Source organism: Thermobia domestica, chromosome 4 (genome assembly GCF_964235325.1).
Source record: "Thermobia domestica chromosome 4, izTheDome1.hap1.1, whole genome shotgun sequence".
In the NCBI taxonomy this organism is placed as follows: domain Eukaryota; kingdom Metazoa; phylum Arthropoda; class Insecta; order Zygentoma; family Lepismatidae; genus Thermobia; species Thermobia domestica.
In genome coordinates, this window is record NC_137457.1 from 218,097,617 (window position 1) to 218,121,290 (window position 23,674).

At 36.4% G+C, this 23,674-nt stretch overlaps 1 protein-coding gene across 4 annotated transcripts in view; it reads right to left on the reverse strand.

The window, feature by feature from the left end:
* Positions 1-23,674, reverse strand: part of Syn2 (Syntrophin-like 2) — a 1,212,019-nt gene that overhangs the window by 465,670 nt on the left and 722,675 nt on the right. The window lies entirely within an intron of this gene.

Sequence of the window (23,674 nt, forward strand, 5' to 3'; positions counted from 1 at the left end):
CCATTCATATGCGGCAATATATCGCTTGAGATTTTATAAGCAGAAAGTAAACACTACAATATATCATTGCATTAATTAACGTTTCTCTTGACGGATTACACTGAGAAAAAAGTATATGGTGTACGTAAAAACGTAGGTTACATGTGTAAATCCTGTAGTTTTGGACTTAACATACAGCAAACGTATAACTGGAAAAGTACAATGTGTCCGTAAAGTCACGCAACCCAAAGTTTGATTGCGTATATCTTTTGATCTAAGAATGATAAAGACTTGAGACTTAAAACAAATGTAAGCAAGTTCTATAGATATTTTCGAGGTCATGACCAATGCTGGAACTTGTAACGTTTTTGTGTAATAAGGAAGGGAATTACCGTAAGTGTAAAATAAAAAAAAATAAAAATGTGCAAACTGAAGAAAATAAATCTTCAGGTGCAGAAAACTGATTTCCTGCGGGTGAATTCCTGTGTATATGTACAGTATGCATCAACATTTATCATCATCATCATAGGTATTCTGCCTTTATTGGCAGGTTACTTGCCGCAGCTGAGAAGCTTCCATGCCCCACGGTCCTCCGCTAACCTTTTCGTCTTCGCGTATGATCTTTCTGTTTTAATATCATCCATTAATTGTAGTCTCCTTCGCCCCCTCCCTCTCTTTCCCTCCACCATACCCTCTAGGACGTCCCTCATGATACAATCTCTTCTTAGGCAATGTCCCAACCAGTTTCTCTTCCTCTTCCTAGTAATATCTAAAAGTGTTCTTTTCTCACCCACCATTTCTAACACTCTTTCATTCGTTTTCCGCTCGACCCAACTAATTCTTTCCATTCTTCTTTACACCCACATTTCGAAGGCTTCCAGTCGATTTTCGTCACCTTTACGTAATGTCCACGTTTCCGCCCCATACAGTACAACACTCCACACGAAACATTTTATGAGTCTTTTTCTCAACTCTTTGTTCAAGGTCCCACAAAACAGACTTTTCTTTCTTTTAAAGGCTTCTTTCGCCATTCCTATCCTTGCTTTTATTTCACGTTCGCATTTCATGTCATTACTAAGAATACTACTTAGATATCGAAAACTATTCACTTGTTCTATTTTCTCCCCTCCTACTTTTATATTTGACACAGACCCCTTCGTTCCAATCACCATGGCTTCTGTCTTTCTCAACATTTATCCATTGGTGTGAAAATGTGACAAGGTTGATGCAGTGTTGCCATACAAAATGGCTATTTAATGCAAGTCCGTAAAATGGGTGTTATTGACAGAAACGCGACCCCCTGACAACACTGTTGTCGTAAAATTACTGCAACAGGTGTGCTTTTGGTTAATTAATGATAAGCAATGAGAATTTGCACAATATTGATAAAATTATTATAATATTTATTCAAAAATCTGCGATAAAAAAATACCCACCTGGCAGCTGGCATAAAACCTCAGGTTATCAATTATGTGCAAATTCTCAATGCTTATCATTAACTATCCTAAAACACACCTGTTACAGTAATTTTACGACAACAGTGTGGCCAGGGGCCGTGTTTCTGTCAAAAAACACCTATTTTACGGACTTGCATTAAATAGCCTTTTTATATGGCAACACTGCATCAACTTTGTCACATTTTCGCACCAATGGATAAATGTTGATGCATACTGTACATATACACAGGAATTCACCCGCAGGAAATCAGTTTTCTGCAACTGAAGATTTATTTTCTTCAGTTTGCACATTTTTTATTTTACACTTACGGTAATTCCTTTCGTTACTACACAAAAATGTTACAAGTTCCAGCATTGGTCATGATCTCGAAAATATCTACATAGAACATGCTTACATTTTTCAATAGGTAGCACATAACTGACGTATAAAAACTAAAGTTCAACAGTAGACACGTATAGTGAGAACTTGAGAAACAACGCGAACAGGGCAATAATGAGTAATTCTTTCACATAATTTTACTATTCGTGAAACATGGACACAGTTGAGCTGAAACGACAAATAACTGAATGACACTACACTGATTAACCAAAAGGCAACAAATCCGTAAAATCCATCTCTTGTGAAGATGCCGATAATTATCAAAGTACCGTAGGGCACACGGGATGTGATAAATGGTAGAAAGATGAAATTGAACATTTAGAGTTTTATTCCTACGAAATAACATATATCGCACAAATCGAAATAAATCTTGCTGCACTAGGCAATTATCTTGAGCAACATTTCAAAAGCCCACAAGGTGCAGTGTCTCACAGCTCACCTCAGCAGTGTGTCCTTCTTCAACGGTGGGAATTAAAAGGCTCTAGAATACCATCCCATGGTGCAAAACCATCGATTACGTTATCAACATTCTTATTTGTTTGCCAACACTGTCTTGTATCAACATTAAGTTTCCTCTCTCCGCATGGTTTATGGATGAATCAAGTAATTTCGTTACATTAGCTCTCAACGTAAGTGCCAGGCTCCAAAACTCGCGTTTTCCGTTCCAAACAATACGCCTGCTAGGAAAGGGAAGCACATACTGGTGAATGTTTAACTTATTTTTATGTAAATACGTTTCCTTAATTTCGCTATCTTTGATCCATTTGATATCTAAATTTCTTTATTTCGGAAACTAAACAAAAATTGCAAATCTTTCTTTCATTCTAATATTTATAAGCCAATATAAAACATAACTATTGTAAATTCCATATAATATATATGAAGGTAGTCACAAAAGTACTCGACCTAACAAAGAAAACAAAAACAAATTGGGGAAAACTATCTTCATTTCTCAATATAGTCTCCTCTTTACTCGATACCTCTTTTCAGCAATGTTCAATAGCTTTGATATCCTGTTTATAGTGTGAACCGCCGAGTTCATTAAAATAGTCATTACTCGTGGACTCCATTTCTTCACTGTTGGCAAACCTTTTCCCACCGAGACATATATATTTTAAGTTTGGAAAGAGAAAATAATCCGAGGAGGCTAAATCTGACAAATAGGGTGTGTGAGGAAGCAAACTCGAAGATTAACTCATTGATCTTGGCCATCGATAATAGATGAGTGAAATGGTGTATTGTCGTCATAAAACACTTTCTTTTCGACAAATGCGGCCGCTTTAGTGATGAGTGCAAGAGTCTTGGTCTTGCAGTTTTTGCAAGAGTCTTGCATGCAAGACCAAGACCAAGACCAAGAACCGGAATCCCGATGCAAGACCAAGACCAAGACCAAGACTCTTGCGCAAGAGTCTTGCATAAGTACCGGTACTACTTGAATTTTCTTATAGAATGTAAAAAAGAACGGGAAAAATCGTTACATTTTTTACTTGAATTTCTTGGCTTCAGTAAAAATGCCGCTGAAGTGAATGTGTTCCCAGTAGTTCATGCAATCCGTGTGAGTAGATCTGCCCCTGTATCATATAGCTATAGTATGTCGTTTTTCTGAATTGGTTGTTCGCGTTTTCTGTAGATATTGCTCGTGTTCAAGCTACGCAGCCATCTTGCGCCATGTGAGATTTTTTGGTAGGCAAACAACGTGTGCGTGGGTTTTCTAGAGATTTTTCTGTTCCCTCCTACTTTCTTCATTCCATCATTTCAGTCATTTCTCATCATCACCGTCTCTCTTAGCCTTGGTGCACAATCGTGGGGCGTAATTTCATTTCAAGGCATATTAGTGGTGTTCTTCTTCCAAAACTAAAGAGAAATGTAGTATTGAACATCGGTAATTCCGTACACCATAGGTGAATACATGGGTATAGTCCGAGACTCCGGCATCCGTTTGAAAGTTTTTCGAAATAACATTTTCATGACATTGACAAAAACTTGCATGTGACCGCAAGTTTGACTTCGTGGGTGGGTTCTAATCCGTTGGATAATTGTTTATCAATATAACTTTTAGCCTCTTTAGGTATACGGCACATCGAAGATTGAAAAAGTAACTATGTTTGTGACTCCTAATCTCTTGAACCACCTGACCGGGGAGCAGGAAAATTCGGTGTAGGAAATTTCGGTGTAGGAAAATTCGGTGTAAGAAAACTCGGTGTAGGAAAATTCGGTGTACAGAAAATTCGGTGTACGGAAAACTCGGTGTGGGGAATGTTCGGTGTAAAGAAAGATTCGTTGTATTTATTAAAAACTTAACTTTGAGCATAAATGAGCGTATTAGTTTTAAGTTCAAACTTTGTGTAGAACGTACTTTTACTGTCTGCTATACCAAATTTTGAAAAATTGTGATCGTGAAATAATTTGAATTCTAGATTTCGACGGATTTTAGCATTTCATGGCCCTTACATGACGAGAAATTTGTTTATTGATGTCCGTTTCTGTGATTTAGCGAAGCGATCATCGATGCCAATCGACATTTCATTTAAAACTTAAGTTTTTATGCTGTTTTGGAGGATGTCTCCTAGAATTTTATATTTAAAAAAAAAAAAAAAAAAAAAAGTGGGTTACTAGACGGGTAAAGTTGAAAATTGTAATTTTTCAAAAATGTTCTGACGATTTTATGTATATTTTATAAATAAATATTTAAATTTAAATTCTTCAAAAACGACATAGTTTATTTATGTTACTCAAAGGTGTAAAAATAAATGCCTCAACTAAAGTATCTACGCCTGATTGGAGGAGAAGTCAATAAGGAGTCAATAGGGTTGCAGTACTTGTTTACCTTAACTTAAGGCAAACAAACTAAAGTGTCTGATTGGAGGAGAATTAAACTATTTGTACAAATATTATATGATAAAACCATCCTGCTTTATATTGCCCTTTCCACTAAGACTTTTTTGATCAATATATTTTTGCATCTTACATATGTATATGCAGAGTGATACTCCCGGATTCATTGGGCTCTAGAATTTCCAACTAAAGTCCGGTTTTCATGCGGTTTGTTGCAAATTATCAAGGGAGAATGGGAGGTTTATGGGTTTATGTTTACTGGTTTAAATTCATCCGGGGTAATATCGAGCAGGCCGCAAGAAAAACAGCAAATATTCGCCATTGTACGTTACAGTTCGAATGAGATATTGGATATTTGAAGCGAAATTGAAGAATACAAATTAAGTGTTAGTGAGAATACAAATTAAGTGTTAGTGAAATGAAATGAAATCTTTAAGTTTTATGTCCAACAACATCCGCCAGCGGTGTCCGATGCTTCCCTGCCTTACTCAGAAGAGATCCTGTTTCCTGCAATTTATTCACTAGCGACCATATTATGTTCCTGTTTGGGGCAGAACGTGAGGCAAAGTTGCGTGTAGCTGCCCTTTGCGTAGCAACAACAGATCCCGGCCTCTAAAATCTTTTTAACGATAAAATCACGTTGCTCCAAAGAGTACATTATTGTAACTGCGTCCTGATCATATTGGTACAGTAACACAGCATAATTCCCAATACGAAGGCCCAGTTTCCTGTTTCTTATTGACCGTCGCGAGATTACCATCTAACGAAGAAACTCAAATCTCCATACCGCACCTCACCTAATTCCAATTCCGTACAGTGGCGAATATTTGCTGCTTTTCTAGAGGCGCGGCCTATATTACCCCAAATGAATGTAAACCAGTAAGCATAGTTCCATAAATCTTCCAACGTTCCTTGATCATTTGCCACAAACCGCATGAAAATCGGACTTCAGTTAGAAAATCTAGACCCCCAAATGAAATCCGTGAGTTTTAAAAGAATCACCTTGTATATGTTCTATGATGTACTATATAGGAAAGGTGTTTTTAGTTGTTCCTATAACTATTCTCTGAACTTATAGTTGTAATTGTTATTTCTGACAAAAAGTGTCAGCTTCATTGTGTGATGAAAAGTAGTTTATAGTAATACCCCGCAAAAGACATGCAAGAGGTATTGGACTCAAGGCAGAAAAATAAATTTGTTTTTCTTGAAATAGGTAATAACATTTTATTCGTTACATTATATGGTTTTCGTTTTCACAATATGAGATGTCGTAAATTATTGTAAGTAGTAATATTCAATATGTATTACACCGAATCTACCGTACACCAAAATTTCCCCACACCGAGTTTTCCGTACACCGAATTTTCTGTACACCGAATTTTCCTACACCGAGTTTTCTTACACCGAATTTTCTTACACCGAATTTTCCTACACCGAATTTTCCTAGACCCCACCTGACCGATCTCGATCAAATTTATAACATAGATGAGGTTTTGGCCTTGGAGTGTTTTCATCATTTCACTTTGATAGTAAAACTTAGAGGAGGAAGAGAAGGGGGAGTTATCAAATAATAAATAAAACTTAATAACTCTTCAACCAGACGACCAATCTCGATCAAATTTTTAACATAGATGAGAAAATGTTATTATGCCGGTTAGACTAAAGGAGACGGTGATGATGAGAGATGAGTGAAATGGTGGAATGAAGAAAGTGGGAGGAAACGAGAAAACCCCGAGAAAACCCACGAGCACGGTGTTTGTCCACCACAAAGTCCACACGGCGCGAGCTGGGATCGAACCACGGAGCCCAATTTAACATAGATGAGGTTCAAGCTTGGAATGTTATTTGTCAGTTCACTTTGATGGTAGAAAATAGGGGAAGGAGATGTCCCTGTGTGTTGAGTGTAGGTATGGTGTTGGTACGTGTTTCCGTTTTGCAGGTATAACGAGTGAAATATAGCATTCAATATCCCCAATCCGTCCAAACAAGACCAGCTGCCGTCATCCAGTTTCTGAGTGCCGAAGGTTGTCAACCAGCTGAAGTATTCCGGCATATGAAAGACGTGTATGGTGATGCATGCGTCTCCAAAACAATAGCCGCCCTACAGCCCTGACTTTTCACCTTGACTTTCACATCTTTGGGACTCTATTCAGAAATTTCAGTCTTACGCTGAGGTTCAGGATGCTGTGCGAGATTGGTTTGATATGTCAGCCGTTCAAATTTTACATGGACGGCATTTGTAAGTTAGTGACACAGTGGAACAAATGTCTCAACGCTCATGGTGACTTCTTTTGAACAATATTTTTACTGCACCCTAACCTTAGACGCTTCTAGATACTGTACAAGTTTCCGCTCGAAATAAAATTTACTTCTTGAATTATGACCACAGAACGTGTTTCAGCTGATTGCCCCTTATACATATACTGCATATAAACTTAATAATTCTTGAAACACCCGACCGATCTCGATCAAATTTTCAACATAGATTAAACTCAGGCCTGGAACAATTTTTATCATTTTACTTTGACGGTGCAACGTTGGGGAAGAGGAGAAGGGAGACATATATATATATATCAGTGTTGGGAAGTAACGTAACGCAAGTAACGCGTTACTTTTTAAGTAACGTTTCCTAGTAACGCGTTACATTTTTTCCAAAGTAACTGTAAGAGTAACGCGTTACAAATTTTTAAGTAACGTACCTAGTTTGCATTACTTTTTTCGCGTTACATTTCGGATGAGTAACTACAATATATGTATATTATTTTTCGGAAACAAACGTTTCTTTCCTGTAAGTGAATTTTTCGGAATGGAGCAACGGAGCATGAACGATGTCACTGACCGACAGTCAGTCACCGGCACTCAAAGAATCAGATAAGATCATAGTATCACTTGCTGTTTTTGGAAGATGAGGACAGCCTCAAGGAAATCACGTGTACTGATTGCAAGCACCTGGAAATTTTTGTTATAGATTTTGACAGCTCCAATCCATTCACTGAGTGAACTACGAGTGCAATTGTACCGATAGTCTATTTTACTTTGATTGATGTTGTTTTTATAAAGATGGAGAACGAAAATATTTTACCATTCGAATATTTGAAAGATGATCTTAAAAGCCCAAGATGATGGTGGACAGAATTTAAAAGTATAGTGGTGCCCCGGCGGGAAACTTTGTCAACAACTAGGGTGTCATAATTAACGATGTATAGTAAGGGGTTAATATGAATAAACTATGTTCTGATGAGCAGGCCTACTTTATTACTAGAAAATAGTTTGTTGATGGTAGGTAATATTGGAGTTCTTTCAGATCAGTTTGCGGATCCTAGAGTCCCGTGGATTAAAGAGTTTGGAACAACTAGCTTTAAAAAGCATGTATCGATTTTAGAATTACTGGCAAGTTTTGATTCACCTTCAGTTAATGTGTTCTCATTTTATTAGTTTCTCAATGTAATGTAATGTTTCTCAATATTCTGTATTTTCTATATTACATAACAACATTGTTATTATTATATAATTAGTTTAGCAAAAGAATAATAAGCAATCATTTTTCTAACGCATATTGATGGGCAACAGTCGAGCTAAAACTCGACTCAGATTCAAGTCGAGTTTTGAGTTGAGTCGAAGGTAATATTGTCGAGTCTAGTTCCGAGCCGACTCACTGTTTTTGGCGTCTAGTTTCGAGTCGAGTTGAGTTTGATAAATGGTTCGCTCGTTTTAACTCGTTTTGAAATCATGGCCTGATTAAACTGGAAAGCGAAAGCCATGAGAAATGTAAGTTAAGGAGTAATATGGAATACTTTTAGTGTTGCTCACGAGAGGGGACACTGCTCGCATCTCTTCTCGTCTCAATATCGAGACCACAACAGATTTTTTATAACAAGCTCAGCTAGGCTCGGCTCAACTGAGCCGATGGCTCGAGCCGGCTTGCTTGGGGTGAACCATCGGCTAGAGCTGACTTGGTTGAGATGACCCATTGGCTCGGTTCGGCTCATCTGGGCCGAAGGCTCTAGCCGACTCGGTTGGTTGAGCTGTTGACTCGGCTCACTTCTCGGTTCGGGTCGATAGTAAATGAGCTGTGAGCCGAGCTGCTCAAGTCGTTGACAATTCTAAACCTGGGCCGAGCAGTTTTGAAGATATTTGGCCAGTGTCCTATAACTTTTAACAATGTTTGGCTCCAGCCCGAATACTCAACCTAGACCCTCTACCCAAATTCAGAAGCTCGTGAACAGTGTCCTTGACTCCTAGACCTCACGACTACCGAGGTTGGCAATCAAATATATTTTTAGTATTCAAATACAAACCGCCTACCTTTCATGTTTAAACACAGTGTTGTTATAATTAATAATAATAATAATAATAATAATAATAATAATAATAATAATAATAATAATAATAATAATAATAATAGCATCATTGATAACCTATATTGTTTATGCAAGATACTTGAAGAGAGTACTCGAAACTACACACCAAATTTGGCTCCATTCCACTTGAAACTCGACCCGAATTCGAGTCGAGTTGGAGGAAATGTTTCGAGCCGAGTTCTCGAATCAACCTTAAAGGTGTCTGTTTCTAGTCGAATCGAGTTTCAAAGAAAACTCGCATATCCTAGAGTGACCAGATTCTAACAAACGAAAAGTAGGACACAAGTATAATAGTATATGGTAGTTTACTGCGTCGGTAATACGCATATCCTTATTTCATTTAATGTTAACATTAAGTTAATCAACATTTTTTAAAAAAGAAGAAGCACTGAACTAAAGTATTCCAGGAATTCAACACAACTCCAAATGCTTTGATGAATGACAAAATGGTTTTCGCAGCGTGGTATTATTTTAAGAAATGAGAGAAAATTTAGACCGGCACAAGGGAACTTCTACAGGTACTTAACTTGATCATCACTAACATAAGTTGAAAAATAAACATTTCCTACCTTACCGATATCTCAACAAGCCCTTCTCAGTAAAAGCAATGTATTGTAAAAAAAAAAAAAAAAAAATGGTTTGTTGATTGTTCTTTATCCCTAGTCTTTTGAGGAGTGTTAAAAAACACAGCGGTTCATCATTCAGGAAAAGAGTGCATTTGATTCGAAATGTTGTGAATAAAGAATGAAACATTAAGATATTGCAAATAAATTAACTCTGGACATTTCTCAGAACATTTAAAAGAAGAATATTTCTCGATTTTCTAGGCGTCTTCGTAGCACGTAGGACAGCTCTTTGAAAAACAGTACTGTACTGCGAAAATCAGTACGTCTGATCACCGTAGCCCATCCCTATGAGTAACGCAGTATGGCATTTTAGTCAATGTTACATTATATGAAAATATTCATATAGCTGTGAAGTAAAAATTTACATAAAGCAATTTAGAACGTGGATTATTATTATTATTATTATTATTATTATTATTATTATTATTATTATTATTATTAATAATAATAAAATAGCGGTAGTAATAGTAGTACGGAAAATTGAAGTAATAAGATTTTTTCACATATTCAAAGTTTCAGATGTAAAAGTAACGCTTTACTTTCGAAGTAAAGTAACAGTTACTTTTTTGGGGCAAGTAACGCGTTAGTAACGCGTTACATTTTAAGAGAAAGTAAAGTAACTTGTAACGCGTTACATTTTTACATGTAACTTACCCAACACTGATATATATATATATATATAAGTGACTGTCTTTGTGACTTCATCAGTCTTGAACCAGTCAATTGATCTCAATAAAATTTTCAACATAGATGAGGTTCGGACTTGGGGTGGTTTTTATCATATCACTTTGACGGTAGAACTTAGGGGAAGGGGAGGGAAGGAAAACTGCACAAAACTAAATAAAACTTAACTCTTGAACTCCACCCGACCGATCTCGATCACATTTTCAACATAGATGAGGTTCGGACGGGAGATGGTTTCTATCATATCACTTTGACGGTGCAGCTTAGGGGAGGGCGAGGGGAGAGATATATAAAAATGATCGAAAATGACCGATATTAGAATGGAATCTATAGTTTTAGGGGTCGCTGAGGTAAACAGTGATACTTCCGATGCTGCTTAAATCCAAATTCAGCCCCGTAGCTTGGCGGAGGGACGAATACTAGTGTTGAATCCATAGTTTTCGAGGTCGCTCAGTTGAATACTGACACTTCCGATACCGTTTACGACCAAATTCAGGCTCGTAACTTGGGGGATATATATATATATATATATATATATATATATATATATATATATATATATAAATGATCAAATGATCAAAAATGTCGAATCCATAGTTTGCGGGGTCGCTAAGGTGAACAGTGATACTTTCGATCCCGTTTAAATGCAAATTCAGCAACGCAACTTGGGGGAGGGGAAGAAAGGAGATATATATAAAAATTATCGAAAATGACAATTCTATCAATGTCGAATCCATGGTTTTCGAGGTCATTGAGATGAACAGTGACACTTTCGATGCTGTGCCTCGGAACATGGGAGAGGAGGAGATATAAATTTATTGAAAATGACCGATATTAGTGCCGAATCCATAGTTTTCGGGGTCTCTGAGACTAACAGTGACACTTCTGATCCCATTTAAATCCAAATTCAGCTCCGCTACTTGGGGAGGAGGAGGGGAGAGAAATATAAAAATCATCGAAAATGTCCGATATCAGAGAGCGCTTTAGTAATAGCAAAAAGTGACTGACTAACGAAACATTATTTTAATTTAACCCAACGAAGTGGGAATTGATGGTAGTAATCCATATTCACAAGTGAGACTCATATTGTACAGTTATTTCAAATAACTTGGAATTTGATGCCGTTATTTTGTATTTCTAATATAGGTCAAAAGTATATATAAATTGAGTTTACACTAAAGACATAGACAGTAATGTCGTCTTCAGTTTTCATTCAGATTATTCTAAAATATTAAGAAGTTTGATTATAATCATTATTATTTATTTATTTTTTCTCTTTTTTGGTCAATATATCTAAACATATCATCATTATCATTATAGCTATTCTGCCATTATTGACAGGTAATTTGCTACAATTCAGAAGCTTCGATGTACGGTGGTTCTCAGCTAGTTTCTTCGTCTTGACGTAGCAATTTTGTTTTAATACCTTCCTTCAACTACAGTCTCCTTCACTCTCTCCCTCTCTTTCCTTCCATAATACCCTCTAGCACGTCCCTCACAATGCAGTTCCTCCTCAGCCAATATCCCAACTAGTTCCTCTTTCTCCTCTTAACATCTAAAATTCTTATTTTTCCCCTACTGCTTACTATTTCTAACACCTCATTCGTTTCCCATTCAACACAGCTAATTCTCTTTTTTCTTCATGCCCACGTTTCGAAAGCCTGCAATTTTTCATCGCTTTTGCGTTATGTCCATGTTTCTGCCCCACAGGGTACAAATTGGAATCAGTAAAATAAAATCTCAATATTTAATTGGAAGTTTGTTTAATATAAGAATTAGGTAATCGTGGTTGAAAAGAAACATCTGACGCCTTCAGAGTGTAAAAGTACTTTGCAATTCATGGTATTTCAATAATCTGTGCCGTCTTGATTTTCTTTCATGCGTTTCAGGAGTAGCCTCCCCAGTTTAGCAACCAGTGGAGTGTTGGATTTGTTAAAAAAAAAAAAAAAAAAAAAATACAGTAAAGAATACGAAGCGTTGTGATTTATCTTATAAGTAGTGAAGTGTGGGCACCCATTAAAAAAAATAAAGGTCATCACCTTTGTTGTACACTATCATCATACTTACACGAGAGTTACATTTAGAAACATACATTGTACTTTCATTACTATTTTCGCATTGTTAAATTTATTATCCCTTATTTCCAGAGTAAAATTTACCTATAAAAAGCACAAGATTTCTTAAAAGCAAGACTTGCAAGACTCTTGCAAGGAAGACCAAGACTGTGTGTGCAAGACAAAGACCAAGGGTTTCAGTGCAAAACAAAGACTGGATGTTCAAGACCAAGACCAAGACCACCCCGGTCTTGGTCTTGGTCTTGCATTTACTCGTCACTTGGCCGTTTTTTCTTTCTTTCTTGGTTTCATCACTGAAACGTTGCAATAAGTTTGCATAATACTCATCGTTGGTTGTTTTTCCTTTTTAAAGATAATGAAAATTATGCTACGTACTTTCCCAAAAAAAACTGATGCCATGATCTTGCCAGCAGATGAAACGATCTTCGCCTTCTTTGGATCTGATTTCCCCTTTCATTCCATTGTTTTGACTGTTCCTTTGTCTCAGGTGTGAAGAGGACCCATGTTTAATTCATGGTAATGAATCTAGGCAAAAATTTGGCTTTATTAATGTGAAACTCGACTCGCTGAATATTCGACTGAAACATCCTAACGATGCTGTTTTTGTTCCATTGTACGCAAAGACGGCAATCATCTCGCGCACAGCTTTCTCATGTCCAAATTTTCAGTCAATATGCGATGTATAATATCTTTTGAAATGTCCACCATATCTGGTATCACTGTCTTAGTTCAACCAATATCAAAGCCAAGTTAGATTATACTCTGGGGAAGTTTGCTCCTGCGTTTATAACAGTAAAATATTGGGTGGTATAGTTTAAACAAGGTCGTACAAGTTACAAAGGCGAACATCGCAGTGACGAACCAAATGAGGTGACCACACCAAATAAGGTGAAGAAAATCCACAAAATGATATTGAATTACCGTCAACTGCGCGAGCAAGCAGACGTCGACAGCAATAAAGCACCATTGCGTAATTTTCTAATATGGCCAGGACAGAAAGGTTCCCATGGCAACATGTAAGAGCTCTTAATGAACACCAAAATGTGACAATTTAGCTAACTACCTAAGGTGTCATTCAATCGATCTTCGATTACTAAATATCGGGGAGTAAACTCCATGGTCTGTTCCTCGATGTGTTAACTTCTTAAGGAAGGTGAATTATGCTACGTAGCAAAATTGATGAAATAACATAAATCTCATCCACTTCTTCGTCTCGGTTCTAGGGGCCTACGAAGCAACCAGTGTCTCTGGATTGCCCTATGTCAGCAAGCTGAGTCATAGCTCAAAGCGAGAGGCCAAATAACTGCATTGAGGCATAACCACTTGTACCCCTGATTGATAAGGACCAATTGAGGAGACTCCGTCAAACCGACTAAAGGGATGAATCAGGTTTCATACTAAACTTACACAAGAAGCGCTCCCAGCTTTCCCTTTGAGCTCATCACTGCGTCCAGTACGGCTGGGCACTACCGGAGTTTTCACTTTTCATGCACGTGATATAATGCCATGGGCAATATCAGACTTCTGGGCCACATTTGTCACACCTTGTCCTTCTTCCAGTTTCCCGAGATTTTTTCCCGTGTCAAGTTACCCAAATGTTGTATCCAGGTTATGTTGTTGTGAGTAGCACTACTACAATCCACCTTAAGAGCTCTCCGCCTGTCACACTGTCTCGTCTCGTTCATTCAACTGCTCTGTGTTGGCGAAGCAGGCCCATTCGGCGCTAGGGTCATGCCGACGTCATGCTATGCAACGTCTTTCTCCCTGTGCACGTGTGGGAGATCTCTGGCAACACGGTGTTGGGCTTTCATTCATTTCATTTATCGACTACGCAATATCTTATGTGATTTTATCCATTTCGTCCTTAAGTTTCGCACATCAGCGTACACAAACTTTAGTTTAATCTTCAAAACTCACATATCTGGAAAGAAGGTAGGAAAGCAATATAATACACTTTGATGTTTTATTGTACAAACTTTATATATATATATAAGCTTTTCTTTATGTATTCTCGAAAAAAAGAAAAAGGAAACTCAATTCCCCTATAATTCGAAAAGTAGGTCAGCATATAGAAACTGATATTTTTATTACAGTCCATTGCTTGCTACGAAAACTACGCATATTAAGCTGGAAAAGCTAATACATATTTACGTCTCTGAGAAAAATTTAGATCCATCGTATAATTAATATTAGCAAGCTAATAACTCAAGTCACTTCCAACCAATAAATTATACTCAGATTCTATAGTTCTCCAACGTGGGAATAGGTACAAAGCCTTTCGTTTTCCTTTTTTTCTAATCCATACTGACTGCATGTCGCTGTACTGATTGTTCCCTGAGCCCGGAAAAATAACAAAAGTAGTGAAATCCCTAGCCAGCCAGCTCGGAATTACATGAAGATTTAAGGATTGTCCTCGGAACGGCAGTGAACTAAATAAAACTGCGGCTGTGAGTGCTCTAAAATTTCCTTCCTGCGTACTGAAGAGCAGATAAAAACAGGCAACAACAGCATAGCGGGAAACAATTAATTACTCCAAAGCTTGGTCTCTACAGACGAAGGAAAAGCGCTTTTTCTCTCTCTGCTTTGTTAGTTTGTAGACGGAAACGATTCTACAATTCTGTGTGAACACAATACCGCATATCGATTAGTACGGAAAGCTAAGAAACACAAAAGTTGCACCGAAGAAGGCGGAAAGCAAAAGAAATATTTCGGGTTTCAAATTATTAGTCAACAACTGGTATCGAGTTTTTCATTAAAATTTGAATGAAGACAATCTAACAACAAGAAAAGTGAGTTTGGATACCGAATTATCAAAATGTTCATGTTTGACAATGTTCTTGGGTTCACGCGTGTCCCCACCTCTCGCCAGATGAGTAAGTTCAGAATCACTACCTAGGCTGAATCTGCTCTCGTCGGAGGAGACAACGTGACCCATTCCTTCTAGGTCCAGTCCTATGTTCTTGCACTATCGGTAACGGTACCTGTGAAATTGCGGTACTTTTTCCAAATTATGGAGATTTAGTGTTGTAAATAGAAAAAAAAAACCGTTAGTATTTTTTCAGAAATGTACGTTTTTTAAGAAAAAACATTGCCTCTGTTTTTTTCTAAATTTCGTTTTTTTTTAAATAGTCATTTGTAATGCATCTTACGTCTGTTTAAGTATGAAATATTTTTAGTAGGTGTAATCACCATAAAATGCAACATAAATTAAATGCTAGATACCGATACACTACAAATATTTTACAATTTACATGAATACCATACCTACTAACAATTCGGGTTTCAGCAGTTTTCATCAATATCAACTAAGAAATAAAGATAGAAATGAAATTTTGTTTTCTCGTGAAAGCAGGTCTTTAATATGTACGAAAATAATGTCACGAACAGTATAAAATAACTTGTCTAAAGGTAAAAAGTAATACTAATTTGCCTAATATTTTTCTAAATATTATATATCTGGTCGACAAATTATTTATATATATGATATGCAGAGCCGGCTCTACCATATCTAGAACACGTACATTTGCATGGAGCAGCAAGTTTGGAGGGTCCGGCAAAATATAAGTAGAGACCGGATGTTTAGGCGTTAAAAACTTGGAAAATAGGCAGGCAAATAGGCATTTTAAATTTAAAAAATAAGCAGTAAAATAGGCACTAAAATGTAACTTGAAATAATGAAGATAAATACTCAATACAATTTAAAAACTAGGTTCGTCATAAATAGAATTCAAAGAATATAGAAACATATCTGTTCGTTAGTGTCTTCTTTCATTCTATATGTAAAAAACGAAGATGGATATGAATTTCATATTTTATATATATATATATATATATATATATATATATATATATATATATATATATATATATATATATATCGAGCGAGACAGACAGATTGTAATGTATAATGTGCTTGTGTTATTTACAGTATATATATTTCCCAATTAAATCTCATTTCAAAGAAACTGCATAGAATACGCAACATTAGGAACTAAAGCAATTATTTAGGCAGTGAGGGGCGAAATAGGCTAAATAGGCAAAATAAAGTTGGCTTAAATCGAAACTATAATCCCCGATATATTCGATGAGCGATTCGAGGCCCGTAGCCATTGAATCGAGCGGCATTTGGGGCCTCGAAGGGCTCAATTTCATCAAAGAAGTAGGCCAACGTATAGCACACCTTACTGGTGACAAGCGGGCTACTACTTTTCTGATACAACGTATCAGCATAGCAGTTTAGCGAGGAAATGTGGCTTCCATTTTAGGTACATTACCTCCTGGAAAATTATTAGAAGAAGTTTTTCTTTTATAACTAACTGTTCAGAATTTGGTGTTTATCAGTCTGTAAACAAACAAAAAAAAAAAAAGTCAAATATGTTCCAATTTATAGATAAAAAAATTTAATACATCATATAATAAAATTAAATATCGTAAAAAAACCGATATAAACTTTAAAACGTTTTTAAAATCATATCTTTAGCATTAAAGAATAGGCATTTTGCCTAACATCCGCTCTCTAGTTATAAGTATATTATTTAAATTAAATATTTCTTGTTGGAAACAGACTTCATGATGATGGTAGTTACATTTGCTAAGCTGATCTATTTGAATACTACCTTCATAAATTGTTTAGGTTGCATTAGTTTAAGGTCACATGGACAATGCTAAAGCAAATGGTCGAATCAATCCGAGCACAAATTGCTTGATTGTTTTCAAATGCAAGAATTCAATTCTCGAATAGTAGCGAATATCTGTTCCATATAGTAAGTTATCAAAGTTTTGATATGACAACTAGTCTTGTTTTTGTCAAAAACAAGTTCCTTATCATTGAAGATAGAAACAAGTTTTTTTTTTTTAATGTTAACAGATGTAGAAGAAAAATCCAGAAATAAAGATAAAAGACCTAGTTGCACTGGAATTGCAAACTGATACATTGAGATTGAAGCTCGATATTGAATTCTATAAATAGTATTATCATCTTTCTTCTGCAGGTATGTTTGCTTTATCTTTCACTAACATAATAGATTAATATTTAAAGAAAAAAAAAACAGACACAACGGGATTGCATTTTTAGTATTTAAGCCTTTCTGAGTGCGACTACACTTACCCTCCCCTTCGTTGTTCATGCTGGAGTAGCACACTTAAAGTCATGACTTTTAAGATTTGTTCTTTCTGGAGAAAGGGGGAGGCGGCAAAGTATGCGATTGCACGGAGCGACAAACTGCCTAGGGCCGGTCGTGTGTATGATGATGAAAGTTAGTAGTTGATAATAATGGCACTTCTTGTATATGTATATAGAAAACATGAATATAGGATGACTCAATTTGAAGTAATGTAGGGTGTTTCAAAATTAATATTAGGGTTTTGAAACTTTGTAGTATCTATTACAATTAACTTACAATTATAAATATTATATCAAATGAAAGAGCAACTTAAACAGTTTTGTACGCAGGCGTGTACATGTTTCTTCTGTCTGCCGTTAGAAAGAGCAAGTAGCAAAGATGGAGACTAGAGAGCAGAAAGCTTTTTGTGTTTTAATAAAGACTGGATCTGTACAGTGCAACCGTCTGTGTGAAGAATATTAAGGAGACGCTTGCAACTACGTCCTTATCGTTTGCTCATAACCGTGGGACGTAAAACTCAAAAATTTCATTTCATTTTTTATCGTTTGCAGTTGTTACAGGTCTAAAACATACAGACTACGGTTTACGTGTCAATTTCACAAGTGAAATGTCGCTGCATAACAATAAAGATTTTCTGGATCATGTCGTCTTCAGTTATAAATCGACATTTCACCTAAGAGCTAATGTGAACGCTCATAATGTTTGCGTTTGGCCGTCAGCAAGTCCTCAGGAGATGGTACAGTTGAAATGAGACTCCCCTAAATTGAATGTGTTTTGTGCCATACGGCGGAAAGTTTATGGGCCTTTCTCGCCTATCGACTAGATGTATACCGTGTGACGAATGAATCTCACATCGAACACTTGTAGCAAAGACTGTTTGAGGTGCTCTTTTACTTGATGCATTGCTTATAATTGTACGTAAAATGTAATAAGTACTAAGAAGACTTAAAACCTCGATATTCAATTTGAAACTCCCTGCATTTCTCACCAACAGTGTTGGAACTAAGATGTAAAAAGCAGAGAAAATTTTCCTTATAAAGTTATTGTTTACAACAACGATATTATTACTAGTCGAGACTATAACTACAACAACACGGGTCAGTAGAAAAAAAATGTAATCAAATGTACACTAGGTGGCCCAAGTGGCCAAAGTGGAACACACGGGTGTGTCACTTCTTTAATCCGCTCCATGCTCCATTAATTTCATGCTTATTTTGTTAGATATAGCCATGATACTTGTAGGATATATTCTTGGAATACTATGGTTTATTTTCAGATAGCTTTCTTCTGTCTGATGGCAGTGTTTCCAGCCAAAGCAATGAATTTCCGATTTTAGGTGAGAAATTCGGAAAATTTCCCTTTCCCCTCTATTAGTACCCTCTTGCTGGCTACATTGAAACAAACGTATCACTACCTGAAAGCATCCTCTTTGCCCTACAGAACGCACCATCAAAAGTTTCAATAGGATAATTAGAGAAGCTATAGCCCCGGCATTTCTGTTGATTTTTGCTTCTGAGGCGTAAAAAGTGTCAAAATTTCATGTGTATGATGACAGAGAATTTTGTCTTTACCACTTTGAATGGAAGCCAGTGACTTCAGGATTTCACTGTACCTTGTCAACACACCAAAGACTTTTTTAGGTGACTTGAACCCATATAGCAACAGTGGTGCTAGATACAAAAAAAATGAAATTCGGTTAATGAATTTTTTGTAAATTTTCACAACTACATTTCCCTCAATAATTTCCCACGCGTTAGCAATACTGCAATGCAACTTACACCCAAAAATAACCACATCCATTTTCTAAAAAAACAAGGCCTTAACCATATCAATCGAATGAATGGTTTTTGAGCTATAAGTCACTAACTGAAAATGTAGGAAAACGCCAAAAATGACCTGGGTCCGAAAGGAATAATCACACAATTTTGCTCGTATAGGTACAAAGAAACAAACGATTTGTAAGTTACGAAGGCTTCAACTCAAGTTCTGTTGATTATTTCAATACTCTGCAACATAAATCAATAAATAATACTTGCCAGAAAAAAAACAGACATTTGAAAAAAACATGAAAAAGAACGATGTTTTTTATTGAAAAAACTTCACAGAAAAAACGTTTTTTTTACACTATGGATATTTGATATTGAAAAAGGAAGTAGCAAATAGTATATCACTTCAAGTTGCAATACAGGGATAACGTTAATATGGAACCTGTTCTTGATATGCTGAATCCATATCAAAAACAGTTTGTCGTTATCTCTTACAGTTTCTGCTTTATAGGAATCTACAGTTTCTATTTCCAGTTTCAGGATTAGGACTAGGAATTAGATTTCTGGACTTTCCGCATCTATGGCCATCACGTACGAGGTCCCTCGACAATTATACTATCCCAGGAAAGTGAAGAAAGGAAGCGGCCTAGAAGCTGTATATTAGGTACCATCTCGGAATTTGCCTCGTGTGAATGAGGAAAATTCAGGAAAACCTCACTCAGGATGCGTTTACATTTTTTTCGAGCGAGTGTCCCCACCTGGAATCGAACACCAAAGACGAGTGCACTAGCGACTACGATATGCCGGACTACTACTTCCAGCTTCAATATTTTCTAGGTAGAATATGAGCTGAGACGGAATATATAGTCGAGGAGATAGCAAAATGGTAAAATTCGCTATACCGTACCACATGGTATAAAGTTTTTTCTTTGCATTTTATTATGAAATGGAATGTTCTCTTTCAAATTCCGATTGATGCCACCTTGGCATCCTTGGGCAATTTTTAATATTACGTCATATATGACGTCACTGTTTCGCATCTACAATTTACGCAGGAAATACCATGGATGAGTTAAAATTACTGTAACACAGCAACCATACACAGTAAAGAGACAATATTGGCAGGATACATGTAGTCAAACCTTCCTACAATTTGGAACATTTTGGTGGCCATTCCTGGTATGGGAACAATATAGTGACGTCACAATTTTGGACAAATATTCATTTAAAAAATTCACTTTTATAATTTGCTGTGAACAAAGTATTCAAACAAATTGAACCAAACAAAAGAAACTGGCAAAGAAAAATCTAAAATAAATATTTCTTACTCATGAAAGCACTACAGTAAAACTTGTGTAAAGATTAGGGATGGCCAAAATTTTCCGGAATCCGGATTCCGGAAATTTTGTTTTCCGGAATCGGAAAATTTACTTTCCGGAATTCGGAAAAAATCCGGAATTCGAAAAAAATCCGGAATTCGGAAAAATTCCGGAATTCGGAAAAATCCGGAATTCAGAAAAAATCCGGAATTCGGAAAAATTCTGGAATTCAGAAAAAATCCGGAATTCGGAAAAATTCCGGATTTCGGAAAAATTCCGGAATTCAGATAAATTCCGACATTCGGAAAAAATCCGGAATTTAGAAAAAAATTCGGAATTTTTCCGATTTTACTTTCCGGATTCCGGAAAATAAAAATTCTGGAATTGGCCATCCCTAGCTAGTAGCTGTTAAAAGAGAAACATAATAATGAATATATATACTGTATTAGTTTCTTGTAGTTGGATATGTCTTTATCACTTACGTAGACAATTGCTACTGCAGTTATTTACTGCTTTATGAGGAAGGTCTTATTTTCACACACAAAAAAGTCGCCGGTGTGTCTCAAACATTATCGCGTTCCCACCTGCAAACTACTTTTTAACCAGGCAAAAGGCAGTGAAGGAAAAGAAATCTCAACAAATATTCTAATAACATTCGCTTATTGTCAACATACCTACAGTGAGCGCAGAAAGTGTTCGTACACCGTGCATACTTTATATTGAAAACAGCTAGCATGAGAAAGGGAGGTGGAAAATATATATATAACCAGAATTAAGACTACACATTCATACATTTTATTTCTATATACAAGAGAAAGGCCAAACAAAGACAATCACTGTTTTGTTCAGAAGAAAAGAGAGAATTCCTTTTTTGTAAACGCAAAAAGTCACCGTACACTTATGATTGAATTAATGCTTATAAAGTATATTACGTTATTTAATATTTTGTGGGATTACCCTGTGCGTTAATGATTGTCTGTAGTCTTCGTGGCATTGATTTCACCTGTAGTAGTTCGTAGTTCTGTAGCTTCGGGACTGATTATGTCCCATTCTTCTTGCATAGCTTTTCTCAGGCCTAGTAGAGAAGCTGTGCCTTTTGATTCTTGTCTCCAGAACAGACCATAGATGTTCTATGGGGTTCATGTCTGGGGATTGGGGAGGTGTGCGAAGCTGTTTCAAGGTATTATAGAGTAGGCACAATCGAGTATTTTCCGCTGTTTGTTTGGAGTTGTTGCCTTGCTGAACAATAAATTGTTTTCTGTGCACTAGTATGGAGATTTTCCTTTAATATGTTAATATACACTTTGTGGATCATCACTCCATCGATAAAGTGGAGACGACCCACTTTTGAGGCACTCATACAACCCCAGACGAGCACGGACCCTCCTCCGTGTCTTACTTTAGGGACGAGATTTTGAGGATTCATTTCTGTATTCACCTTGCGTCATACCATACGCCTCCCATTGGATTCGATAAGATTAAATTTACTTTCGTCCGAAAATATGACCCTATTCCAGAAAGAAGCCTGATCCCTTATCTTTATACTCTTTTCCAAACTTTAGTCTCTTTATACGATTTGTCTTGTTCACCCAGAACATTTTCCTGGCTATCCGACCATGATACCCTGCAAATATTCCGCACTGTACTGGCTGATACTTTAACGCCGCGTGTTTCCAGATCCGTTGCCAATTGCACAGCACTACTTTTCGGAACCTTTTTTCTTTCCCTAATAATGTAACGTTTATCTTGTTCACTCAACACTCTTGGTCTTCCAGTTTTTTTTTGTTTGTTTGTTTGTTTGTTTGTTTCGCACAGTGATAGAAACATTATACATCGCAATTATTGTTTGTACTGTTGAACGAGGCCTGTCTGCAAGGTTTGCTATCTTTCTCAAAGATTTACCTTTCTTATGCAATTTAATAATTACTTTTCTTGTCTCCTTATTTGTTTCTGTTCGGTTGCTTCCCATTTTGACAGCCCACCGTGCAGTTTTTTCACTCCTATTCACAACTAAACTCATTCTGTTATTCGTCATGCTATACACAGATGTATACTCAGGTGAATACTAGAGAACCCCAGTTGTGGTATTTTTGTTTAGTATTCGTACGTCAGGTGTACGATCTCTTTTTGCGTCTACTCTATACACTTTCTACGGAATTTGTTTACTTTCTGACCATTAAACTTGTCTTTGTGGTTCTTTATTGATATATTCATAAAGCTTAGTTTTCATTATTCATATTGTGTGTGTTATTACACTTCTTAAATTTTCTATTTCTTTTTCGCAGGCATTCTCGTTTCAATAGCATAGGTGTACGAACACTTTCTGCGCTCACTGTATGTACAGTAAATACAAATTTATAATTTTTGACTTTACGAAGTATACAATGTAATTGTTCAATAATTAACATAAGCAGGCATTCATTAATTTATATTAATATAATAATTAATAAAACTAATAAGCGGGTGATTGATGACTCAGTGGTGGAGTTTTCATCTATGGTATTCTAACCCAGGTCATGTGGGTTTTCGATGGCTAATTTTGTGTTCGAAAATTTTTCCGGTGGTAGGCCTACTCTTGGTTCCCTTTCTTATATTTGTTCCATCATCACTCATTAACGAATTTAGTTTATCAAAACTCTATAGCCATATATTCATTCTGTCCGTCAGTGAAACAAACAGTCTCAAGAACTATCTGATGGATTACCATCAATTTTGGCCACGATATACAGAGTCAATAGTTAAGAATCGAGTTTCCTGATGAATGTAATATTCAAACCGGAAGCGGTACAAATCAACCATTTCCGGTTTTAACGTTAATCATTATATAGTAAATATGGTAATAGATAGCGAGAAGCGGTTTCCAGTAATCGACATATATAACATTCATTGTAGATAGAATGTTACCCAATTTGTGCATCTGCTGAAAATAATGAGCTTAGGTATTTAGAGAGCATTTTCCGCTTTAGAAAATGTGTGCTTGGTTAAGAATGTAGAGAATTAGCTGAGTCAGGCACGTAGCTAGAATATGGTAATAGGAAGGGGGGGGGTCTGTCACGAAATACTGTGGTTA